Source organism: Gorilla gorilla, chromosome 5 (assembly GCF_029281585.2).
Source record: "Gorilla gorilla gorilla isolate KB3781 chromosome 5, NHGRI_mGorGor1-v2.1_pri, whole genome shotgun sequence".
NCBI classification, from domain to species: domain Eukaryota; kingdom Metazoa; phylum Chordata; class Mammalia; order Primates; family Hominidae; genus Gorilla; species Gorilla gorilla.
The window spans coordinates 77,693,763-77,718,173 of NC_073229.2; positions in this window are offsets into that span (position 1 = coordinate 77,693,763).

Here is a 24,411-nt window from a genome sequence, read left to right on the forward strand (position 1 = left end):
CCTCTTTGAGGATTTCGTTGGAAACGGGATTTCTTCATCAAACGCTAGACAGACGGATTCTCAGTAACTTCTTTGGGTTGTGTGTGTTCAACTCGCAGAGTTGAACCCTCCTTTAGACAGAGCAGATGTGAAACCCTCTTTCTGTGGAATTTCCCAGTGGACATTTCAAGCGCTTTGCGGCCAACGGTAGAAAAGTAAATATCTTCGTATAAAAACTGGAGACAATCATTCTCAGAAACCACTTAGTGACGTGCGCTTTCCACTCACCGAGTTTAACCTTTCTTTTCATAGAGCAGTTTGGAAACACTCTTTTTCTAAAGTCTGCATGCGGATATTTGGACCTCTTTGTGGATTTCATTGGAAACGGGATTTCTTCATCTAATGCTAGACAGAAGAATTCTCCGTAACTTCTTTGGGTTGCCTGTGTCCAACTCACAGAGTTGAACGTTCCTTTAGACAGAGCAGATTTGAAACCCTCCTTCGGTGGAATTTGCATGTGGACATTTCAAGCGCTTTGTGGCCAACGGTAAAAAAGGAAATATCTTCGTGTAAAAACTAGAGAGAATCATTCCCAGCAACCGCTTTGTGATGAGTGCATTCCACTCAGAGAGTTTAACCATTCTTTTCATAGAAGAGTTTGGAAACACTCTGTTTGTAAAGTCTGCAAGTGGATATTTGGACCTCTTTGACGATTTCGTTGGAAACGGGATTTCTTCATCTAATGCTAGACAGAAGAATTCTCAGTAACTTCCTTGGGTTGCCTGTGTTCAACTCGCAGAGTTCAACGTTCCTTTAGAGAGAGCAGATTTGAAACCCTCTTTTTGTGGAATTTCCAAGTGGACACTTCAAGCGCTTTGCGGCCAACGGTAGAAAAGGAAATATCTTCGTCTAAAAACTGGAGACAATCATTCACAGACACCACTAAGTGACGTGTGCGTTCCACTAACAGAGTTTAACCTTTCTTTTCATAGAGCAGTTTGGAAACACTGTGTTTGTAAAGTCTGCAAGTGGATATTTGGACCTCTTTGAGGATTTCGTTGGAAACGGGATTTCTTCATCTAATGCTAGACAGAAGAATTCTCAGTAACTTCTTTGGGTTGCCTGTGCTCAACTCGCAGAGTTCAACGTTCCTTTAGAGAGAGCAGATTTGAAACCGTCTTTTTGTGGAATTTCAATGTGGACATTTCAAGCGCTTTGGGGCCAACGGTGGAAAAAGAAATATCTTCGTATAAAAACTAGAGAGAATCATTCCCAGCAACCACTTTGTGATGAGTGCGTTCCACTCACAGAGTTTAACCTTTCTTTTCATAGAACAGTTTGGAAACACTCTGTTTGTAAAGTCTGCAAGTGGATATTTGGACCTCTTTGAGGATTTCGTTGGAAACGGGATTTCTTCATCAAACGCTAGACAGACGAATTCTCAGTAACTTCTTTGGGTTGTGTGTGTTCAACTCGCAGAGTTGAACCCTCCTTTAGACAGAGCAGATTTGAAACCCTCTTTCTGTGGAATTTCCCAGTGGACATTTCAAGCGCTTTGCGGCCAACGGTAGAAAAGTAAATATCTTCGTATAAAAACTGGAGACAATCATTCTCAGAAACCACTTAGTGATGTGCGCTTTCCACTCACCGAGTTTAACCTTTCTTTTCATAGAGCAGTTTGGAAAAACTCTTTTTCTAAAGTCTGCATGCGGATATTTGGACCTCTTTGAGGATTTCGTTGGAAACGGGATTTCTTCATCTAATGCTAGACAGAAGAATTCTCAGTAACTTCTTTGGGTTGCCTGTGTCCAACTCACAGAGTTGAACGTTCCTTTAGACAGAGCAGATTTGAAACCCTCTTTCGGTGGAATTTGCATGTGGACATTTCAAGCGCTTTGTGGCCAACGGTATAAAAGGAAATATCTTCGTGTAAAAACTAGAGAGAATCATTCCCAGCAACCGCTTTGTGATGAGTGCATTCCACTCAGAGAGTTTAACCATTCTTTTCATAGAAGAGTTTGGAAACACTCTGTTTGTAAAGTCTGCAAGTGGATATTTGGACCTCTTTGACGATTTCGTTGGAAACGGGATTTCTTCATCTAATGCTAGACAGAAGAATTCTCAGTAACTTCCTTGGGTTGCCTGTGTTCAACTCGCAGAGTTCAACGTTCCTTTAGAGAGAGCAGATTTGAAACCCTCTTTTTGTGGAATTTCCAAGTGGACACTTCAAGCGCTTTGCGGCCAACGGTAGAAAAGGAAATATCTTCGTCTAAAAACTGGAGACAATCATTCACAGAAACCACTAAGTGATGTGTGCGTTCCACTAACAGAGTTTAACCTTTCTTTTCATAGAGCAGTTTGGAAACACTCTGTTTGTAAAGTCTGCAAGTGGATATTTGGACCTCTTTGAGGATTTCGTTGGAAACGGGATTTCTTCATCTAATGCTAGACAGAAGAATTCTCAGTAACTTCTTTGGGTTGCCTGTGCTCAACTCGCAGAGTTCAACGTTCCTTTAGAGAGAGCAGATTTGAAACCGTCTTTTTGTGGAATTTCAATGTGGACATTTCAAGCGCTTTGGGGCCAACGGTGGAAAAAGAAATATCTTCGTATAAAAACTAGAGAGAATCATTCCCAGCAACCACTTTGTGATGAGTGCGTTCCACTCACAGAGTTTAACCTTTCTTTTCATAGAACAGTTTGGAAACACTCTGTTTGTAAAGTCTGCAAGTGGATATTTGGACGTCTTTGAGGATTTCGTTGGAAACGGGATTTCTTCATCAAACGCTAGACAGACGAATTCTCAGTAACTTCTTTGGGTTGTGTGTGTTCAACTCGCAGAGTTGAACCCTCCTTTAGACAGAGCAGATTTGAAACCCTCTTTCTGTGGAATTTCCCAGTGGACATTTCAAGCGCTTTGCGGCCAACGGTAGAAAAGTAAATATCTTCGTATAAAAACTGGAGACAATCATTCTCAGAAACCACTTAGTGATGTGCGCTTTCCACTCACCGAGTTTAACCTTTCTTTTCATAGAGCAGTTTGGAAACACTCTTTTTCTAAAGTCTGCATGCGGATATTTGGACCTCTTTGAGGATTTCGTTGGAAACGGGATTTCTTCATCTAATGCTAGACAGAAGAATTCTCCGTAACTTCTTTGGGTTGCCTGTGTCCAACTCACAGAGTTGAACGTTCCTTTAGACAGAGCAGATTTGAAACCCTCCTTCGGTGGAATTTGCATGTGGACATTTCAAGCGCTTTGTGGCCAACGGTATAAAAGGAAATATCTTCGTGTAAAAACTAGAGAGAATCATTCCCAGCAACCGCTTTGTGATGAGTGCATTCCACTCAGAGAGTTTAACCATTCTTTTCATAGAAGAGTTTGGAAACACTCTGTTTGTAAAGTCTGCAAGTGGATATTTGGACCTCTTTGATGATTTCGTTGGAAACGGGATTTCTTCATCTAATGCTAGACAGAAGAATTCTCAGTAACTTCCTTGGGTTGCCTGTGTTCAACTCGCAGAGTTCAACGTTCCTTTAGAGAGAGCAGATTTGAAACCCTCTTTTTGTGGAATTTCCAAGTGGACACTTCAAGCGCTTTGCGGCCAACGGTAGAAAAGGAAATATCTTCGTATAAAAACTGGAGACAATCATTCACAGAAACCACTAAGTGATGTGTGCGTTCCACTAACAGAGTTTAACCTTTCTTTTCATAGAGCAGTTTGGAAACACTCTGTTTGTAAAGTCTGCAAGTGGATATTTGGACCTCTTTGAGGATTTCGTTGGAAACGGGATTTCTTCATCTAATGCTAGACAGAAGAATTCTCAGTAACTTCTTTGGGTTGCCTGTGCTCAACTCGCAGAGTTCAACGTTCCTTTAGAGAGAGCAGATTTGAAACCGTCTTTTTGTGGAATTTCAATGTGGACATTTCAAGCGCTTTGGGGCCAACGGTGGAAAAAGAAATATCTTCGTATAAAAACTAGAGAGAATCATTCCCAGCAACCACTTTGTGATGAGTGCGTTCCACTCACAGAGTTTAACCTTTCTTTTCATAGAACAGTTTGGAAACACTCTGTTTGTAAAGTCTGCAAGTGGATATTTGGACGTCTTTGAGGATTTCGTTGGAAACGGGATTTCTTCATCAAACGCTAGACAGAAGAATTCTCAGTAACTTCTTTGGGTTGTGTGTGTTCAACTCGCAGAGTTGAACCCTCCTTTAGACAGAGCAGATTTGAAACCCTCTTTCTGTGGAATTTCCCAGTGGACATTTCAAGCGCATTGCGGCCAACGGTAGAAAAGTAAATATCTTCGTATAAAAACTGGAGACAATCATTCTCAGAAAGCACTTAGTGATGTGCGCTTTCCACTCACCGAGTTTAACCTTTCTTTTCATAGAGCAGTTTGGAAACACTCTTTTTCTAAAGTCTGCATGCGGATATTTGGACCTCTTTGAGGATTTCGTTGGAAACGGGATTTCTTCATCTAATGCTAGACAGAAGAATTCTCAGTAACTTCTTTGGGTTGCCTGTGTCCAACTCACAGAGTTGAACGTTCCTTTAGACAGAGCAGATTTGAAACCCTCTTTCGGTGGAATTTGCATGTGGACATTTCAAGCGCTTTGTGGCCAACGGTATAAAAGGAAATATCTTCGTGTAAAAACTAGAGAGAATCATTCCCAGCAACCGCTTTGTGATGAGTGCATTCCACTCAGAGAGTTTAACCATTCTTTTCATAGAAGAGTTTGGAAACACTCTGTTTGTAAAGTCTGCAAGTGGATATTTGGACCTATTTGACGATTTCGTTGGAAACGGGATTTCTTCATCTAATGCTAGACAGAAGAATTCTCAGTAACTTCCTTGGGTTGCCTGTGTTCAACTCGCAGAGTTCAACGTTCCTTTAGAGAGAGCAGATTTGAAACCCTCTTTTTGTGGAATTTCCAAGTGGACACTTCAAGCGCTTTGCGGCCAACGGTAGAAAAGGAAATATCTTCGTATAAAAACTGGAGACAATCATTCTCAGAAACCACTTAGTGATGTGCGCTTTCCACTCACCGAGTTTAACCTTTCTTTTCATAGAGCAGTTTGGAAACACTCTTTTTCTAAAGTCTGCATGCGGATATTTGGACCTCTTTGAGGATTTCGTTGGAAACGGGATTTCTTCATCTAATGCTAGACAGAAGAATTCTCCGTAACTTCTTTGGGTTGCCTGTGTCCAACTCACAGAGTTGAACGTTCCTTTAGACAGAGCAGATTTGAAACCCTCCTTCGGTGGAATTTGCATGTGGACATTTCAAGCGCTTTGTGGCCAACGGTATAAAAGGAAATATCTTCGTGTAAAAACTAGAGAGAATCATTCCCAGCAACCGCTTTGTGATGAGTGCATTCCACTCAGAGAGTTTAACCATTCTTTTCATAGAAGAGTTTGGAAACACTCTGTTTGTAAAGTCTGCAAGTGGATATTTGGACCTCTTTGACGATTTCGTTGGAAACGGGATTTCTTCATCTAATGCTAGACAGAAGAATTCTCAGTAACTTCCTTGGGTTGCCTGTGTTCAACTCGCAGAGTTCAACGTTCCTTTAGAGAGAGCAGATTTGAAACCCTCTTTTTGTGGAATTTCCAAGTGGACACTTCAAGCGCTTTGCGGCCAACGGTAGAAAAGGAAATATCTTCGTATAAAAACTGGAGACAATCATTCACAGAAACCACTAAGTGATGTGTGCGTTCCACTAACAGAGTTTAACCTTTCTTTTCATAGAGCAGTTTGGAAACACTCTGTTTGTAAAGTCTGCAAGTGGATATTTGGACCTCTTTGAGGATTTCGTTGGAAACGGGATTTCTTCATCTAATGCTAGACAGAAGAATTCTCAGTAACTTCTTTGGGTTGCCTGTGCTCAACTCGCAGAGTTCAACGTTCCTTTAGAGAGAGCAGATTTGAAACCGTCTTTTTGTGGAATTTCAATGTGGACATTTCAAGCGCTTTGGGGCCAACGGTGGAAAAAGAAATATCTTCGTATAAAAACTAGAGAGAATCATTCCCAGCAACCACTTTCTGATGAGTGCGTTCCACTCACAGAGTTTAACCTTTCTTTTCATAGAACAGTTTGGAAACACTCTGTTTGTAAAGTCTGCAAGTGGATATTTGGACGTCTTTGAGGATTTCGTTGGAAACGGGATTTCTTCATCAAACGCTAGACAGACGAATTCTCAGTAACTTCTTTGGGTTGTGTGTGTTCAACTCGCAGAGTTGAACCCTCCTTTAGACAGAGCAGATTTGAAACCCTCTTTTTGTGGAATTTCCAAGTGGACACTTCAAGCGCTTTGTGGCCAACGGTAGAAAAGGAAATATCTTCGTATAAAAACTGGAGACAATCATTCACAGAAACCACTAAGTGATGTGTGCGTTCCACTAACAGAGTTTAACCTTTCTTTTCATAGAGCAGTTTGGAAACACTCTGTTTGTAAAGTCTGCAAGTGGATATTTGGACCTCTTTGAGGATTTCGTTGGAAACGGGATTTCTTCATCTAATGCTAGACAGAAGAATTCTCAGTAACTTCTTTGGGTTGCCTGTGCTCAACTCGCAGAGTTCAACGTTCCTTTAGAGAGAGCAGATTTGAAACCGTCTTTTTGTGGAATTTCAATGTGGACATTTCAAGCGCTTTGGGGCCAACGGTGGAAAAAGAAATATCTTCGTATAAAAACTAGAGAGAATCATTCCCAGCAACCACTTTGTGATGAGTGCGTTCCACTCACAGAGTTTAACCTTTCTTTTCATAGAACTGTTTGGAAACACTCTGTTTGTAAAGTCTGCAAGTGGATATTTGGACCTCTTTGAGGATTTCGTTGGAAACGGGATTTCTTCATCAAACGCTAGACAGACGGATTCTCAGTAACTTCTTTGGGTTGTGTGTGTTCAACTCGCAGAGTTGAACCCTCCTTTAGACAGAGCAGATGTGAAACCCTCTTTCTGTGGAATTTCCCAGTGGACATTTCAAGCGCTTTGCGGCCAACGGTAGAAAAGTAAATATCTTCGTATAAAAACTGGAGACAATCATTCTCAGAAACCACTTAGTGACGTGCGCTTTCCACTCACCGAGTTTAACCTTTCTTTTCATAGAGCAGTTTGGAAACACTCTTTTTCTAAAGTCTGCATGCGGATATTTGGACCTCTTTGTGGATTTCATTGGAAACGGGATTTCTTCATCTAATGCTAGACAGAAGAATTCTCCGTAACTTCTTTGGGTTGCCTGTGTCCAACTCACAGAGTTGAACGTTCCTTTAGACAGAGCAGATTTGAAACCCTCCTTCGGTGGAATTTGCATGTGGACATTTCAAGCGCTTTGTGGCCAACGGTAAAAAAGGAAATATCTTCGTGTAAAAACTAGAGAGAATCATTCCCAGCAACCGCTTTGTGATGAGTGCATTCCACTCAGAGAGTTTAACCATTCTTTTCATAGAAGAGTTTGGAAACACTCTGTTTGTAAAGTCTGCAAGTGGATATTTGGACCTCTTTGACGATTTCGTTGGAAACGGGATTTCTTCATCTAATGCTAGACAGAAGAATTCTCAGTAACTTCCTTGGGTTGCCTGTGTTCAACTCGCAGAGTTCAACGTTCCTTTAGAGAGAGCAGATTTGAAACCCTCTTTTTGTGGAATTTCCAAGTGGACACTTCAAGCGCTTTGCGGCCAACGGTAGAAAAGGAAATATCTTCGTATAAAAACTGGAGACAATCATTCACAGACACCACTAAGTGACGTGTGCGTTCCACTAACAGAGTTTAACCTTTCTTTTCATAGAGCAGTTTGGAAACACTCTGTTTGTAAAGTCTGCAAGTGGATATTTGGACCTCTTTGAGGATTTCGTTGGAAACGGGATTTCTTCATCAAACGCTAGGCAGACGAATTCTCAGTAACTTCTTTGGGTTGCCTGTGCTCAACTCGCAGAGTTCAACGTTCCTTTAGAGAGAGCAGATTTGAAACCGTCTTTTTGTGGAATTTCAATGTGGACATTTCAAGCGCTTTGGGGCCAACGGTGGAAAAAGAAATATCTTCGTATAGAAACTAGAGAGAATCATTCCCAGCAACCACTTTGTGATGAGTGCGTTCCACTCACAGAGTTTAACCTTTCTTTTCATAGAACAGTTTGGAAACACTCTGTTTGTAAAGTCTGCAAGTGGATATTTGGACCTCTTTGAGGATTTCGTTGGAAACGGGATTTCTTCATCAAATGCTAGACAGACGAATTCTCAGTAACTTCTTTCGGTTGTGTGTGTTCAACTCGCAGAGTTGAACCCTCCTTTAGACAGAGCAGATTTGAAACCCTCTTTCTGTGGAATTTCCCAGTGGACATTTCAAGCGCTTTGCGGCCAACGGTAGAAAAGTAAATATCTTCATATAAAAACTGGAGACAATCATTCTCAGAAACCACTTAGTGATGTGCGCTTTCCACTCACCGTGTTTAACCTTTCTTTTCATAGAGCAGTTTGGAAACACTCTGTTTGTAAAGTCTGCAAGTGGATATTTGGACCTCTTTGAGGATTTCGTTGGAAACGGGATTTCTTCATCTAATGCTAGACAGAAGAATTCTCAGTAACTTCTTTGGGTTGCCTGTGCTCAACTCGCAGAGTTCAACGTTCCTTTAGAGAGAGCAGATTTGAAACCGTCTTTTTGTGGAATTTCAATGTGGACATTTCAAGCGCTTTGGGGCCAACGGTGGAAAAAGAAATATCTTCGTATAAAAACTAGAGAGAATCATTCCCAGCAACCACTTTGTGATGAGTGCGTTCCACTCACAGAGTTTAACCTTTCTTTTCATAGAACAGTTTGGAAACACTCTGTTTGTAAAGTCTGCAAGTGGATATTTGGACCTCTTTGAGGATTTCGTTGGAAACGGGATTTCTTCATCAAACGCTAGACAGACGAATTCTCAGTAACTTCTTTGGGTTGTGTGTGTTCAACTCGCAGAGTTGAACCCTCCTTTAGACAGAGCAGATTTGAAACCCTCTTTCTGTGGAATTTCCCAGTGGACATTTCAAGCGCTTTGCGGCCAACGGTAGAAAAGTAAATATCTTCGTATAAAAACTGGAGACAATCATTCTCAGAAACCACTTAGTGATGTGCGCTTTCCACTCACCGAGTTTAACCTTTCTTTTCATAGAGCAGTTTGGAAACACTCTTTTTCTAAAGTCTGCATGCGGATATTTGGACCTCTTTGAGGATTTCGTTGGAAACGGGATTTCTTCATCTAATGCTAGACAGAAGAATTCTCCGTAACTTCTTTGGGTTGCCTGTGTCCAACTCACAGAGTTGAACGTTCCTTTAGACAGAGCAGATTTGAAACCCTCCTTCGGTGGAATTTGCATGTGGACATTTCAAGCGCTTTGTGGCCAACGGTATAAAAGGAAATATCTTCGTGTAAAAACTAGAGAGAATCATTCCCAGCAACCGCTTTGTGATGAGTGCATTCCACTCAGAGAGTTTAACCATTCTTTTCATAGAAGAGTTTGGAAACACTCTGTTTGTAAAGTCTGCAAGTGGATATTTGGACCTCTTTGACGATTTCGTTGGAAACGGGATTTCTTCATCTAATGCTAGACAGAAGAATTCTCAGTAACTTCCTTGGGTTGCCTGTGTTCAACTCGCAGAGTTCAACGTTCCTTTAGAGATAGCAGATTTGAAACCCTCTTTTTGTGGAATTTCCAAGTGGACACTTCAAGCGCTTTGCGGCCAACGGTAGAAAAGGAAATATCTTCGTCTAAAAACTGGAGACAATCATTCACAGAAACCACTAAGTGATGTGTGCGTTCCACTAACAGAGTTTAACCTTTCTTTTCATAGAGCAGTTTGGAAACACTCTGTTTGTAAAGTCTGCAAGTGGATATTTGGACCTCTTTGAGGATTTCGTTGGAAACGGGATTTCTTCATCTAATGCTAGACAGAAGAATTCTCAGTAACTTCTTTGGGTTGCCTGTGCTCAACTCGCAGAGTTCAACGTTCCTTTAGAGAGAGCAGATTTGAAACCGTCTTTTTGTGGAATTTCAATGTGGACATTTCAAGCGCTTTGGGGCCAACGGTGGAAAAAGAAATATCTTCGTATAAAAACTAGAGAGAATCATTCCCAGCAACCACTTTGTGATGAGTGCGTTCCACTCACAGAGTTTAACCTTTCTTTTCATAGAACAGTTTGGAAACACTCTGTTTGTAAAGTCTGCAAGTGGATATTTGGACCTCTTTGAGGATTTCGTTGGAAACGGGATTTCTTCATCAAACGCTAGACAGACGAATTCTCAGTAACTTCTTTGGGTTGTGTGTGTTCAACTCGCAGAGTTGAACCCTCCTTTAGACAGAGCAGATTTGAAACCCTCTTTCTGTGGAATTTCCCAGTGGACATTTCAAGCGCTTTGCGGCCAACGGTAGAAAAGTAAATATCTTCGTATAAAAACTGGAGACAATCATTCTCAGAAACCACTTAGTGATGTGCGCTTTCCACTCACCGAGTTTAACCTTTCTTTTCATAGAGCAGTTTGGAAACACTCTTTTTCTAAAGTCTGCATGCGGATATTTGGACCTCTTTGAGGATTTCGTTGGAAACGGGATTTCTTCATCTAATGCTAGACAGAAGAATTCTCAGTAACTTCTTTGGGTTGCCTGTGTCCAACTCACAGAGTTGAACGTTCCTTTAGACAGAGCAGATTTGAAACCCTCCTTCGGTGGAATTTGCATGTGGACATTTCAAGCGCTTTGTGGCCAACGGTATAAAAGGAAATATCTTCGTGTAAAAACTAGAGAGAATCATTCCCAGCAACCGCTTTGTGATGAGTGCATTCCACTCAGAGAGTTTAACCATTCTTTTCATAGAAGAGTTTGGAAACACTCTGTTTGTAAAGTCTGCAAGTGGATATTTGGACCTCTTTGACGATTTCGTTGGAAACGGGATTTCTTCATCTAATGCTAGACAGAAGAATTCTCAGTAACTTCCTTGGGTTGCCTGTGTTCAACTCGCAGAGTTCAACGTTCCTTTAGAGAGAGCAGATTTGAAACCCTCTTTTTGTGGAATTTCCAAGTGGACACTTCAAGCGCTTTGCGGCCAACGGTAGAAAAGGAAATATCTTCGTCTAAAAACTGGAGACAATCATTCACAGAAACCACTAAGTGATGTGTGCGTTCCACTAACAGAGTTTAACCTTTCTTTTCATAGAGCAGTTTGGAAACACTGTGTTTGTAAAGTCTGCAAGTGGATATTTGGACCTCTTTGAGGATTTCGTTGGAAACGGGATTTCTTCATCTAATGCTAGACAGAAGAATTCTCAGTAACTTCTTTGGGTTGCCTGTGCTCAACTCGCAGAGTTCAACGTTCCTTTAGAGAGAGCAGATTTGAAACCGTCTTTTTGTGGAATTTCAATGTGGACATTTCAAGCGCTTTGGGGCCAACGGTGGAAAAAGAAATATCTTCGTATAAAAACTAGAGAGAATCATTCCCAGCAACCACTTTGTGATGAGTGCGTTCCACTCACAGAGTTTAACCTTTCTTTTCATAGAACAGTTTGGAAACACTCTGTTTGTAAAGTCTGCAAGTGGATATTTGGACCTCTTTGAGGATTTCGTTGGAAACGGGATTTCTTCATCAAACGCTAGACAGACGAATTCTCAGTAACTTCTTTGGGTTGTGTGTGTTCAACTCGCAGAGTTGAACCCTCCTTTAGACAGAGCAGATTTGAAACCCTCTTTCTGTGGAATTTCCCAGTGGACATTTCAAGCGCTTTGCGGCCAACGGTAGAAAAGTAAATATCTTCGTATAAAAACTGGAGACAATCATTCTCAGAAACCACTTAGTGATGTGCGCTTTCCACTCACCGAGTTTAACCTTTCTTTTCATAGAGCAGTTTGGAAACACTCTTTTTCTAAAGTCTGCATGCGGATATTTGGACCTCTTTGAGGATTTCGTTGGAAACGGGATTTCTTCATCTAATGCTAGACAGAAGAATTCTCAGTAACTTCTTTGGGTTGCCTGTGTCCAACTCACAGAGTTGAACGTTCCTTTAGACAGAGCAGATTTGAAACCCTCCTTCGGTGGAATTTGCATGTGGACATTTCAAGCGCTTTGTGGCCAACGGTATAAAAGGAAATATCTTCGTGTAAAAACTAGAGAGAATCATTCCCAGCAACCGCTTTGTGATGAGTGCATTCCACTCAGAGAGTTTAACCATTCTTTTCATAGAAGAGTTTGGAAACACTCTGTTTGTAAAGTCTGCAAGTGGATATTTGGACCTCTTTGACGATTTCGTTGGAAACGGGATTTCTTCATCTAATGCTAGACAGAAGAATTCTCAGTAACTTCCTTGGGTTGCCTGTGTTCAACTCGCAGAGTTCAACGTTCCTTTAGAGAGAGCAGATTTGAAACCCTCTTTGTGGAATTTCCAAGTGGACACTTCAAGCGCTTTGCGGCCAACGGTAGAAAAGGAAATATCTTCGTATAAAAACTGGAGACAATCATTCACAGAAACCACTAAGTGATGTGTGCGTTCCACTAACAGAGTTTAACCTTTCTTTTCATAGAGCAGTTTGGAAACACTGTGTTTGTAAAGTCTGCAAGTGGATATTTGGACCTCTTTGAGGATTTCGTTGGAAACGGGATTTCTTCATCTAATGCTAGACAGAAGAATTCTCAGTAACTTCTTTGGGTTGCCTGTGCTCAACTCGCAGAGTTCAACGTTCCTTTAGAGAGAGCAGATTTGAAACCGTCTTTTTGTGGAATTTCAATGTGGACATTTCAAGCGCTTTGGGGCCAACGGTGGAAAAAGAAATATCTTCGTATAAAAACTAGAGAGAATCATTCCCAGCAACCACTTTGTGATGAGTGCGTTCCACTCACAGAGTTTAACCTTTCTTTTCATAGAACAGTTTGGAAACACTCTGTTTGTAAAGTCTGCAAGTGGATATTTGGACCTCTTTGAGGATTTCGTTGGAAACGGGATTTCTTCATCAAACGCTAGACAGACGAATTCTCAGTAACTTCTTTGGGTTGTGTGTGTTCAACTCGCAGAGTTGAACCCTCCTTTAGACAGAGCAGATTTGAAACCCTCTTTCTGTGGAATTTCCCAGTGGACATTTCAAGCGCTTTGCGGCCAACGGTAGAAAAGTAAATATCTTCGTATAAAAACTGGAGACAATCATTCTCAGAAACCACTTAGTGATGTGCGCTTTCCACTCACCGAGTTTAACCTTTCTTTTCATAGAGCAGTTTGGAAACACTCTTTTTCTAAAGTCTGCATGCGGATATTTGGACCTCTTTGAGGATTTCGTTGGAAACGGGATTTCTTCATCTAATGCTAGACAGAAGAATTCTCAGTAACTTCTTTGGGTTGCCTGTGTCCAACTCACAGAGTTGAACGTTCCTTTAGACAGAGCAGATTTGAAACCCTCTTTCGGTGGAATTTGCATGTGGACATTTCAAGCGCTTTGTGGCCAACGGTATAAAAGGAAATATCTTCGTGTAAAAACTAGAGAGAATCATTCCCAGCAACCGCTTTGTGATGAGTGCATTCCACTCAGAGAGTTTAACCATTCTTTTCATAGAAGAGTTTGGAAACACTCTGTTTGTAAAGTCTGCAAGTGGATATTTGGACCTCTTTGACGATTTCGTTGGAAACGGGATTTCTTCATCTAATGCTAGACAGAAGAATTCTCAGTAACTTCCTTGGGTTGCCTGTGTTCAACTCGCAGAGTTCAACGTTCCTTTAGAGAGAGCAGATTTGAAACCCTCTTTTTGTGGAATTTCCAAGTGGACACTTCAAGCGCTTTGCGGCCAACGGTAGAAAAGGAAATATCTTCGTCTAAAAACTGGAGACAATCATTCACAGAAACCACTAAGTGATGTGTGCGTTCCACTAACAGAGTTTAACCTTTCTTTTCATAGAGCAGTTTGGAAACACTGTGTTTGTAAAGTCTGCAAGTGGATATTTGGACCTCTTTGAGGATTTCGTTGGAAACGGGATTTCTTCATCTAATGCTAGACAGAAGAATTCTCAGTAACTTCTTTGGGTTGCCTGTGCTCAACTCGCAGAGTTCAACGTTCCTTTAGAGAGAGCAGATTTGAAACCGTCTTTTTGTGGAATTTCAATGTGGACATTTCAAGCGCTTTGGGGCCAACGGTGGAAAAAGAAATATCTTCGTATAAAAACTAGAGAGAATCATTCCCAGCAACCACTTTGTGATGAGTGCGTTCCACTCACAGAGTTTAACCTTTCTTTTCATAGAACAGTTTGGAAACACTCTGTTTGTAAAGTCTGCAAGTGGATATTTGGACCTCTTTGAGGATTTCGTTGGAAACGGGATTTCTTCATCAAACGCTAGACAGACGAATTCTCAGTAACTTCTTTGGGTTGTGTGTGTTCAACTCGCAGAGTTGAACCCTCCTTTAGACAGAGCAGATTTGAAACCCTCTTTCTGTGGAATTTCCCAGTGGACATTTCAAGCGCTTTGCGGCCAACGGTAGAAAAGTAAATATCTTCGTATAAAAACTGGAGACAATCATTCTCAGAAACCACTTAGTGATGTGCGCTTTCCACTCACAGAGTTTAACCTTTCTTTTCATAGAGCAGTTTGGAAACACTCTTTTTCTAAAGTCTGCATGCGGATATTTGGACCTCTTTGAGGATTTCGTTGGAAACGGGATTTCTTCATCTAATGCTAGACAGAAGAATTCTCCGTAACTTCTTTGGGTTGCCTGTGTCCAACTCACAGAGTTGAACGTTCCTTTAGACAGAGCAGATTTGAAACCCTCTTTCGGTGGAATTTGCATGTGGACATTTCAAGCGCTTTGTGGCCAACGGTATAAAAGGAAATATCTTCGTGTAAAAACTAGAGAGAATCATTCCCAGCAACCGCTTTGTGATGAGTGCATTCCACTCAGAGAGTTTAACCATTCTTTTCATAGAAGAGTTTGGAAACACTCTGTTTGTAAAGTCTGCAAGTGGATATTTGGACCTCTTTGACGATTTCGTTGGAAACGGGATTTCTTCATCTAATGCTAGACAGAAGAATTCTCAGTAACTTCCTTGGGTTGCCTGTGTTCAACTCGCAGAGTTCAACGTTCCTTTAGAGAGAGCAGATTTGAAACCCTCTTTTTGTGGAATTTCCAAGTGGACACTTCAAGCGCTTTGCGGCCAACGGTAGAAAAGGAAATATCTTCGTATAAAAACTGGAGACAATCATTCACAGAAACCACTAAGTGATGTGTGCGTTCCACTAACAGAGTTTAACCTTTCTTTTCATAGAGCAGTTTGGAAACACTGTGTTTGTAAAGTCTGCAAGTGGATATTTGGACCTCTTTGAGGATTTCGTTGGAAACGGGATTTCTTCATCTAATGCTAGACAGAAGAATTCTCAGTAACTTCTTTGGGTTGCCTGTGCTCAACTCGCAGAGTTCAACGTTCCTTTAGAGAGAGCAGATTTGAAACCGTCTTTTTGTGGAATTTCAATGTGGACATTTCAAGCGCTTTGGGGCCAACGGTGGAAAAAGAAATATCTTCGTATAAAAACTAGAGAGAATCATTCCCAGCAACCACTTTGTGATGAGTGCGTTCCACTCACAGAGTTTAACCTTTCTTTTCATAGAACAGTTTGGAAACACTCTGTTTGTAAAGTCTGCAAGTGGATATTTGGACCTCTTTGAGGATTTCGTTGGAAACGGGATTTCTTCATCAAACGCTAGACAGACGAATTCTCAGTAACTTCTTTGGGTTGTGTGTGTTCAACTCGCAGAGTTGAACCCTCCTTTAGACAGAGCAGATTTGAAACCCTCTTTCTGTGGAATTTCCCAGTGGACATTTCAAGCGCTTTGCGGCCAACGGTAGAAAAGTAAATATCTTCGTATAAAAACTGGAGACAATCATTCTCAGAAACCACTTAGTGATGTGCGCTTTCCACTCACCGAGTTTAACCTTTCTTTTCATAGAGCAGTTTGGAAACACTCTTTTTCTAAAGTCTGCATGCGGATATTTGGACCTCTTTGAGGATTTCGTTGGAAACGGGATTTCTTCATCTAATGCTAGACAGAAGAATTCTCCGTAACTTCTTTGGGTTGCCTGTGTCCAACTCACAGAGTTGAACGTTCCTTTAGACAGAGCAGATTTGAAACCCTCCTTCGGTGGAATTTGCATGTGGACATTTCAAGCGCTTTGTGGCCAACGGTATAAAAGGAAATATCTTCGTGTAAAAACTAGAGAGAATCATTCCCAGCAACCGCTTTGTGATGAGTGCATTCCACTCAGAGAGTTTAACCATTCTTTTCATAGAAGAGTTTGGAAACACTCTGTTTGTAAAGTCTGCAAGTGGATATTTGGACCTCTTTGACGATTTCGTTGGAAACGGGATTTCTTCATCTAATGCTAGACAGAAGAATTCTCAGTAACTTCCTTGGGTTGCCTGTGTTCAACTCGCAGAGTTCAACGTTCCTTTAGAGAGAGCAGATTTGAAACCCTCTTTTTGTGGAATTTCCAAGTGGACACTTCAAGCGCTTTGCGGCCAACGGTAGAAAAGGAAATATCTTCGTATAAAAACTGGAGACAATCATTCACAGAAACCACTAAGTGATGTGTTCGTTCCACTAACAGAGTTTAACCTTTCTTTTCATAGAGCAGTTTGGAAACACTCTGTTTGTAAAGTCTGCAAGTGGATATTTGGACCTCTTTGAGGATTTCGTTGGAAACGGGATTTCTTCATCTAATGCTAGACAGAAGAATTCTCAGTAACTTCTTTGGGTTGCCTGTGCTCAACTCGCAGAGTTCAACGTTCCTTTAGAGAGAGCAGATTTGAAACCGTCTTTTTGTGGAATTTCAATGTGGACATTTCAAGCGCTTTGGGGCCAACGGTGGAAAAAGAAATATCTTCGTATAGAAACTAGAGAGAATCATTCCCAGCAACCACTTTGTGATGAGTGCGTTCCACTCACAGAGTTTAACCTTTCTTTTCATAGAACAGTTTGGAAACACTCTGTTTGTAAAGTCTGCAAGTGGATATTTGGACCTCTTTGAGGATTTCGTTGGAAACGGGATTTCTTCATCAAACGCTAGACAGACGAATTCTCAGTAACTTCTTTGGGTTGTGTGTGTTCAACTCGCAGAGTTGAACCCTCCTTTAGACAGAGCAGATTTGAAACCCTCTTTCTGTGGAATTTCCCAGTGGACATTTCAAGCGCTTTGCGGCCAACGGTAGAAAAGTAAATATCTTCGTATAAAAACTGGAGACAATCATTCTCAGAAACCACTTAGTGATGTGCGCTTTCCACTCACCGAGTTTAACCTTTCTTTTCATAGAGCAGTTTGGAAACACTCTTTTTCTAAAGTCTGCATGCGGATATTTGGACCTCTTTGAGGATTTCGTTGGAAACGGGATTTCTTCATCTAATGCTAGACAGAAGAATTCTCCGTAACTTCTTTGGGTTGCCTGTGTCCAACTCACAGAGTTGAACGTTCCTTTAGACAGAGCAGATTTGAAACCCTCCTTCGGTGGAATTTGCATGTGGACATTTCAAGCGCTTTGTGGCCAACGGTATAAAAGGAAATATCTTCGTGTAAAAACTAGAGAGAATCATTCCCAGCAACCGCTTTGTGATGAGTGCATTCCACTCAGAGAGTTTAACCATTCTTTTCATAGAAGAGTTTGGAAACACTCTGTTTGTAAAGTCTGCAAGTGGATATTTGGACCTCTTTGACGATTTCGTTGGAAACGGGATTTCTTCATCTAATGCTAGACAGAAGAATTCTCAGTAACTTCCTTGGGTTGCCTGTGTTCAACTCGCAGAGTTCAACGTTCCTTTAGAGAGAGCAGATTTGAAACCCTCTTTTTGTGGAATTTCCAAGTGGACACTTCAAGCGCTTTGCGGCCAACGGTAGAAAAGGAAATATCTTCGTATAAAAACTGGAGACAATCATTCACAGAAACCACTAAGTGATGTGTTCGTTCCACTAACAGAGTTTAACCTTTCTTTTCATAGAGCAGTTTGGAAACACTGTGTTTGTAAAGTCTGCAAGTGGATATTTGGACCTCTTTGAGGATTTCGTTGGAAACGGGATTTCTTCATCTAATGCTAGACAGAAGAATTCTCAGTAACTTCTTTGGGTTGCCTGTGCTCAACTCGCAGAGTTCAACGTTCCTTTAGAGAGAGCAGATTTGAAACCGTCTTTTTGTGGAATTTCAATGTGGACATTTCAAGCGCTTTGGGGCCAACGGTGGAAAAAGAAATATCTTCGTATAAAAACTAGAGAGAATCATTCCCAGCAACCACTTTGTGATGAGTGCGTTCCACTCACAGAGTTTAACCTTTCTTTTCATAGAACAGTTTGGAAACACTCTGTTTGTAAAGTCTGCAAGTGGATATTTGGACCTCTTTGAGGATTTCGTTGGAAACGGGATTTCTTCATCAAACGCTAGACAGACGAATTCTCAGTAACTTCTTTGGGTTGTGTGTGTTCAACTCGCAGAGTTGAACCCTCCTTTAGACAGAGCAGATTTGAAACCCTCTTTCTGTGGAATTTCCCAGTGGACATTTCAAGCGCTTTGCGGCCAACGGTAGAAAAGTAAATATCTTCGTATAAAAACTGGAGACAATCATTCTCAGAAACCACTTAGTGATGTGCGCTTTCCACTCACCGAGTTTAACCTTTCTTTTCATAGAGCAGTTTGGAAACACTCTTTTTCTAAAGTCTGCATGCGGATATTTGGACCTCTTTGAGGATTTCGTTGGAAACGGGATTTCTTCATCTAATGCTAGACAGAAGAATTCTCCGTAACTTCTTTGGGTTGCCTGTGTCCAACTCACAGAGTTGAACGTTCCTTTAGACAGAGCAGATTTGAAACCCTCCTTCGGTGGAATTTGCATGTGGACATTTCAAGCGCTTTGTGGCCAACGGTATAAAAGGAAATATCTTCGTGTAAAAACTAGAGAGAATCATTCCCAGCAACCGCTTTGTGATGAGTGCATTCCACTCAGAGAGTTTAACCATTCTTTTCATAGAAGAGTTTGGAAACACTCTGTTTGTAAAGTCTGCAAGTGGATATTTGGACCTCTTTGACGATTTCGTTGGAAACGGGATTTCTTCATCTAATGCTAGACAGAAGAATTCTCAGTAACTTCCTTGGGTTGCCTGTGTTCAACTCGCAGAGTTCAACGTTCCTTTAGAGAGAGCAGATTTGAAACCCTCTTTTTGTGGAATTTCCAAGTGGACACTTCAAGCGCTTTGCGGCCAACGGTAGAAAAGGAAATATCTTCGTATAAAAACTGGAGACAATCATTCACAGAAACCACTAAGTGATGTGTGCGTTCCACTAACAGAGTTTAACCTTTCTTTTCATAGAGCAGTTTGGAAACACTGTGTTTGTAAAGTCTGCAAGTGGATATTTGGACCTCTTTGAGGATTTCGTTGGAAACGGGATTTCTTCATCTAATGCTAGACAGAAGAATTCTCAGTAACTTCTTTGGGTTGCCTGTGCTCAACTCGCAGAGTTCAACGTTCCTTTAGAGAGAGCAGATTTGAAACCGTCTTTTTGTGGAATTTCAATGTGGACATTTCAAGCGCTTTGGGGCCAACGGTGGAAAAAGAAATATCTTCGTATAAAAACTAGAGAGAATCATTCCCAGCAACCACTTTGTGATGAGTGCGTTCCACTCACAGAGTTTAACCTTTCTTTTCATAGAACAGTTTGGAAACACTCTGTTTGTAAAGTCTGCAAGTGGATATTTGGACCTCTTTGAGGATTTCGTTGGAAACGGGATTTCTTCATCAAACGCTAGACAGACGAATTCTCAGTAACTTCTTTGGGTTGTGTGTGTTCAACTCGCAGAGTTGAACCCTCCTTTAGACAGAGCAGATTTGAAACCCTCTTTCTGTGGAATTTCCCAGTGGACATTTCAAGCGCTTTGCGGCCAACGGTAGAAAAGTAAATATCTTCGTATAAAAACTGGAGACAATCATTCTCAGAAACCACTTAGTGATGTGCGCTTTCCACTCACCGAGTTTAACCTTTCTTTTCATAGAGCAGTTTGGAAACACTCTTTTTCTAAAGTCTGCATGCGGATATTTGGACCTCTTTGAGGATTTCGTTGGAAACGGGATTTCTTCATCTAATGCTAGACAGAAGAATTCTCCGTAACTTCTTTGGGTTGCCTGTGTCCAACTCACAGAGTTGAACGTTCCTTTAGACAGAGCAGATTTGAAACCCTCCTTCGGTGGAATTTGCATGTGGACATTTCAAGCGCTTTGTGGCCAACGGTATAAAAGGAAATATCTTCGTGTAAAAACTAGAGAGAATCATTCCCAGCAACCGCTTTGTGATGAGTGCATTCCACTCAGAGAGTTTAACCATTCTTTTCATAGAAGAGTTTGGAAACACTCTGTTTGTAAAGTCTGCAAGGGGATATTTGGACCTCTTTGACGATTTCGTTGGAAACGGGATTTCTTCATCTAATGCTAGACAGAAGAATTCTCAGTAACTTCCTTGGGTTGCCTGTGTTCAACTCGCAGAGTTCAACGTTCCTTTAGAGAGAGCAGATTTGAAACCCTCTTTTTGTGGAATTTCCAAGTGGACACTTCAAGCGCTTTGCGGCCAACGGTAGAAAAGGAAATATCTTCGTATAAAAACTGGAGACAATCATTCACAGAAACCACTAAGTGATGTGTTCGTTCCACTAACAGAGTTTAACCTTTCTTTTCATAGAGCAGTTTGGAAACACTCTGTTTGTAAAGTCTGCAAGTGGATATTTGGACCTCTTTGAGGATTTCGTTGGAAACGGGATTTCTTCATCTAATGCTAGACAGAAGAATTCTCAGTAACTTCTTTGGGTTGCCTGTGCTCAACTCGCAGAGTTCAACGTTCCTTTAGAGAGAGCAGATTTGAAACCGTCTTTTTGTGGAATTTCAATGTGGACATTTCAAGCGCTTTGGGGCCAACGGTGGAAAAAGAAATATCTTCGTATAGAAACTAGAGAGAATCATTCCCAGCAACCACTTTGTGATGAGTGCGTTCCACTCACAGAGTTTAACCTTTCTTTTCATAGAACAGTTTGGAAACACTCTGTTTGTAAAGTCTGCAAGTGGATATTTGGACCTCTTTGAGGATTTCGTTGGAAACGGGATTTCTTCATCAAACGCTAGACAGACGAATTCTCAGTAACTTCTTTGGGTTGTGTGTGTTCAACTCGCAGAGTTGAACCCTCCTTTAGACAGAGCAGATTTGAAACCCTCTTTCTGTGGAATTTCCCAGTGGACATTTCAAGCGCTTTGCGGCCAACGGTAGAAAAGTAAATATCTTCGTATAAAAACTGGAGACAATCATTCTCAGAAACCACTTAGTGATGTGCGCTTTCCACTCACCGAGTTTAACCTTTCTTTTCATAGAGCAGTTTGGAAACACTCTTTTTCTAAAGTCTGCATGCGGATATTTGGACCTCTTTGAGGATTTCGTTGGAAACGGGATTTCTTCATCTAATGCTAGACAGAAGAATTCTCCGTAACTTCTTTGGGTTGCCTGTGTCCAACTCACAGAGTTGAACGTTCCTTTAGACAGAGCAGATTTGAAACCCTCCTTCGGTGGAATTTGCATGTGGACATTTCAAGCGCTTTGTGGCCAACGGTATAAAAGGAAATATCTTCGTGTAAAAACTAGAGAGAATCATTCCCAGCAACCGCTTTGTGATGAGTGCATTCCACTCAGAGAGTTTAACCATTCTTTTCATAGAAGAGTTTGGAAACACTCTGTTTGTAAAGTCTGCAAGTGGATATTTGGACCTCTTTGACGATTTCGTTGGAAACGGGATTTCTTCATCTAATGCTAGACAGAAGAATTCTCAGTAACTTCCTTGGGTTGCCTGTGTTCAACTCGCAGAGTTCAACGTTCCTTTAGAGAGAGCAGATTTGAAACCCTCTTTTTGTGGAATTTCCAAGTGGACACTTCAAGCGCTTTGCGGCCAACGGTAGAAAAGGAAATATCTTCGTATAAAAACTGGAGACAATCATTCACAGAAACCACTAAGTGATGTGTTCGTTCCACTAACAGAGTTTCACCTTTCTTTTCATAGAGCAGTTTGGAAACACTGTGTTTGTAAAGTCTGCAAGTGGATATTTGGACCTCTTTGAGGATTTCGTTGGAAACGGGATTTCTTCATCTAATGCTAGACAGAAGAATTCTCAGTAACTTCTTTGGGTTGCCTGTGCTCAACTCGCAGAGTTCAACGTTCCTTTAGAGAGAGCAGATTTGAAACCGTCTTTTTGTGGAATTTCAATGTGGACATTTCAAGCGCTTTGGGGCCAACGGTGGAAAAAGAAATATCTTCGTATAAAAACTAGAGAGAATCATTCCCAGCAACCACTTTGTGATGAGTGCGTTCCACTCACAGAGTTTAACCTTTCTTTTCATAGAACAGTTTGGAAACACTCTGTTTGTAAAGTCTGCAAGTGGATATTTGGACCTCTTTGAGGATTTCGTTGGAAACGGGATTTCTTCATCAAACGCTAGACAGACGAATTCTCAGTAACTTCTTTGGGTTGTGTGTGTTCAACTCGCAGAGTTGAACCCTCCTTTAGACAGAGCAGATTTGAAACCCTCTTTCTGTGGAATTTCCCAGTGGACATTTCAAGCGCTTTGCGGCCAACGGTAGAAAAGTAAATATCTTCGTATAAAAACTGGAGACAATCATTCTCAGAAACCACTTAGTGATGTGCGCTTTCCACTCACCGAGTTTAACCTTTCTTTTCATAGAGCAGTTTGGAAACACTCTTTTTCTAAAGTCTGCATGCGGATATTTGGACCTCTTTGAGGATTTCGTTGGAAACGGGATTTCTTCATCTAATGCTAGACAGAAGAATTCTCCGTAACTTCTTTGGGTTGCCTGTGTCCAACTCACAGAGTTGAACGTTCCTTTAGACAGAGCAGATTTGAAACCCTCCTTCGGTGGAATTTGCATGTGGACATTTCAAGCGCTTTGTGGCCAACGGTATAAAAGGAAATATCTTCGTGTAAAAACTAGAGAGAATCATTCCCAGCAACCGCTTTGTGATGAGTGCATTCCACTCAGAGAGTTTAACCATTCTTTTCATAGAAGAGTTTGGAAACACTCTGTTTGTAAAGTCTGCAAGTGGATATTTGGACCTCTTTGACGATTTCGTTGGAAACGGGATTTCTTCATCTAATGCTAGACAGAAGAATTCTCAGTAACTTCCTTGGGTTGCCTGTGTTCAACTCGCAGAGTTCAACGTTCCTTTAGAGAGAGCAGATTTGAAACCCTCTTTTTGTGGAATTTCCAAGTGGACACTTCAAGCGCTTTGCGGCCAACGGTAGAAAAGGAAATATCTTCGTATAAAAACTGGAGACAATCATTCACAGAAACCACTAAGTGATGTGTGCGTTCCACTAACAGAGTTTAACCTTTCTTTTCATAGAGCAGTTTGGAAACACTCTGTTTGTAAAGTCTGCAAGTGGATATTTGGACCTCTTTGAGGATTTCGTTGGAAACGGGATTTCTTCATCTAATGCTAGACAGAAGAATTCTCAGTAACTTCTTTGGGTTGCCTGTGCTCAACTCGCAGAGTTCAACGTTCCTTTAGAGAGAGCAGATTTGAAACCGTCTTTTTGTGGAATTTCAATGTGGACATTTCAAGCGCTTTGGGGCCAACGGTGGAAAAAGAAATATCTTCGTATAAAAACTAGAGAGAATCATTCCCAGCAACCACTTTCTGATGAGTGCGTTCCACTCACAGAGTTTAACCTTTCTTTTCATAGAACAGTTTGGAAACACTCTGTTTGTAAAGTCTGCAAGTGGATATTTGGACGTCTTTGAGGATTTCGTTGGAAACGGGATTTCTTCATCAAACGCTAGACAGACGAATTCTCAGTAACTTCTTTGGGTTGTGTGTGTTCAACTCGCAGAGTTGAACCCTCCTTTAGACAGAGCAGATTTGAAACCCTCTTTCTGTGGAATTTCCCAGTGGACATTTCAAGCGCTTTGCGGCCAACGGTAGAAAAGTAAATATCTTCGTATAAAAACTGGAGACAATCATTCTCAGAAACCACTTAGTGATGTGCGCTTTCCACTCACCGAGTTTAACCTTTCTTTTCATAGAGCAGTTTGGAAACACTCTTTTTCTAAAGTCTGCATGCGGATATTTGGACCTCTTTGAGGATTTCGTTGGAAACGGGATTTCTTCATCTAATGCTAGACAGAAGAATTCTCAGTAACTTCTTTGGGTTGCCTGTGTCCAACTCACAGAGTTGAACGTTCCTTTAGACAGAGCAGATTTGAAACCCTCTTTCGGTGGAATTTGCATGTGGACATTTCAAGCGCTTTGTGGCCAACGGTATAAAAGGAAATATCTTCGTGTAAAAACTAGAGAGAATCATTCCCAGCAACCGCTTTGTGATGAGTGCATTCCACTCAGAGAGTT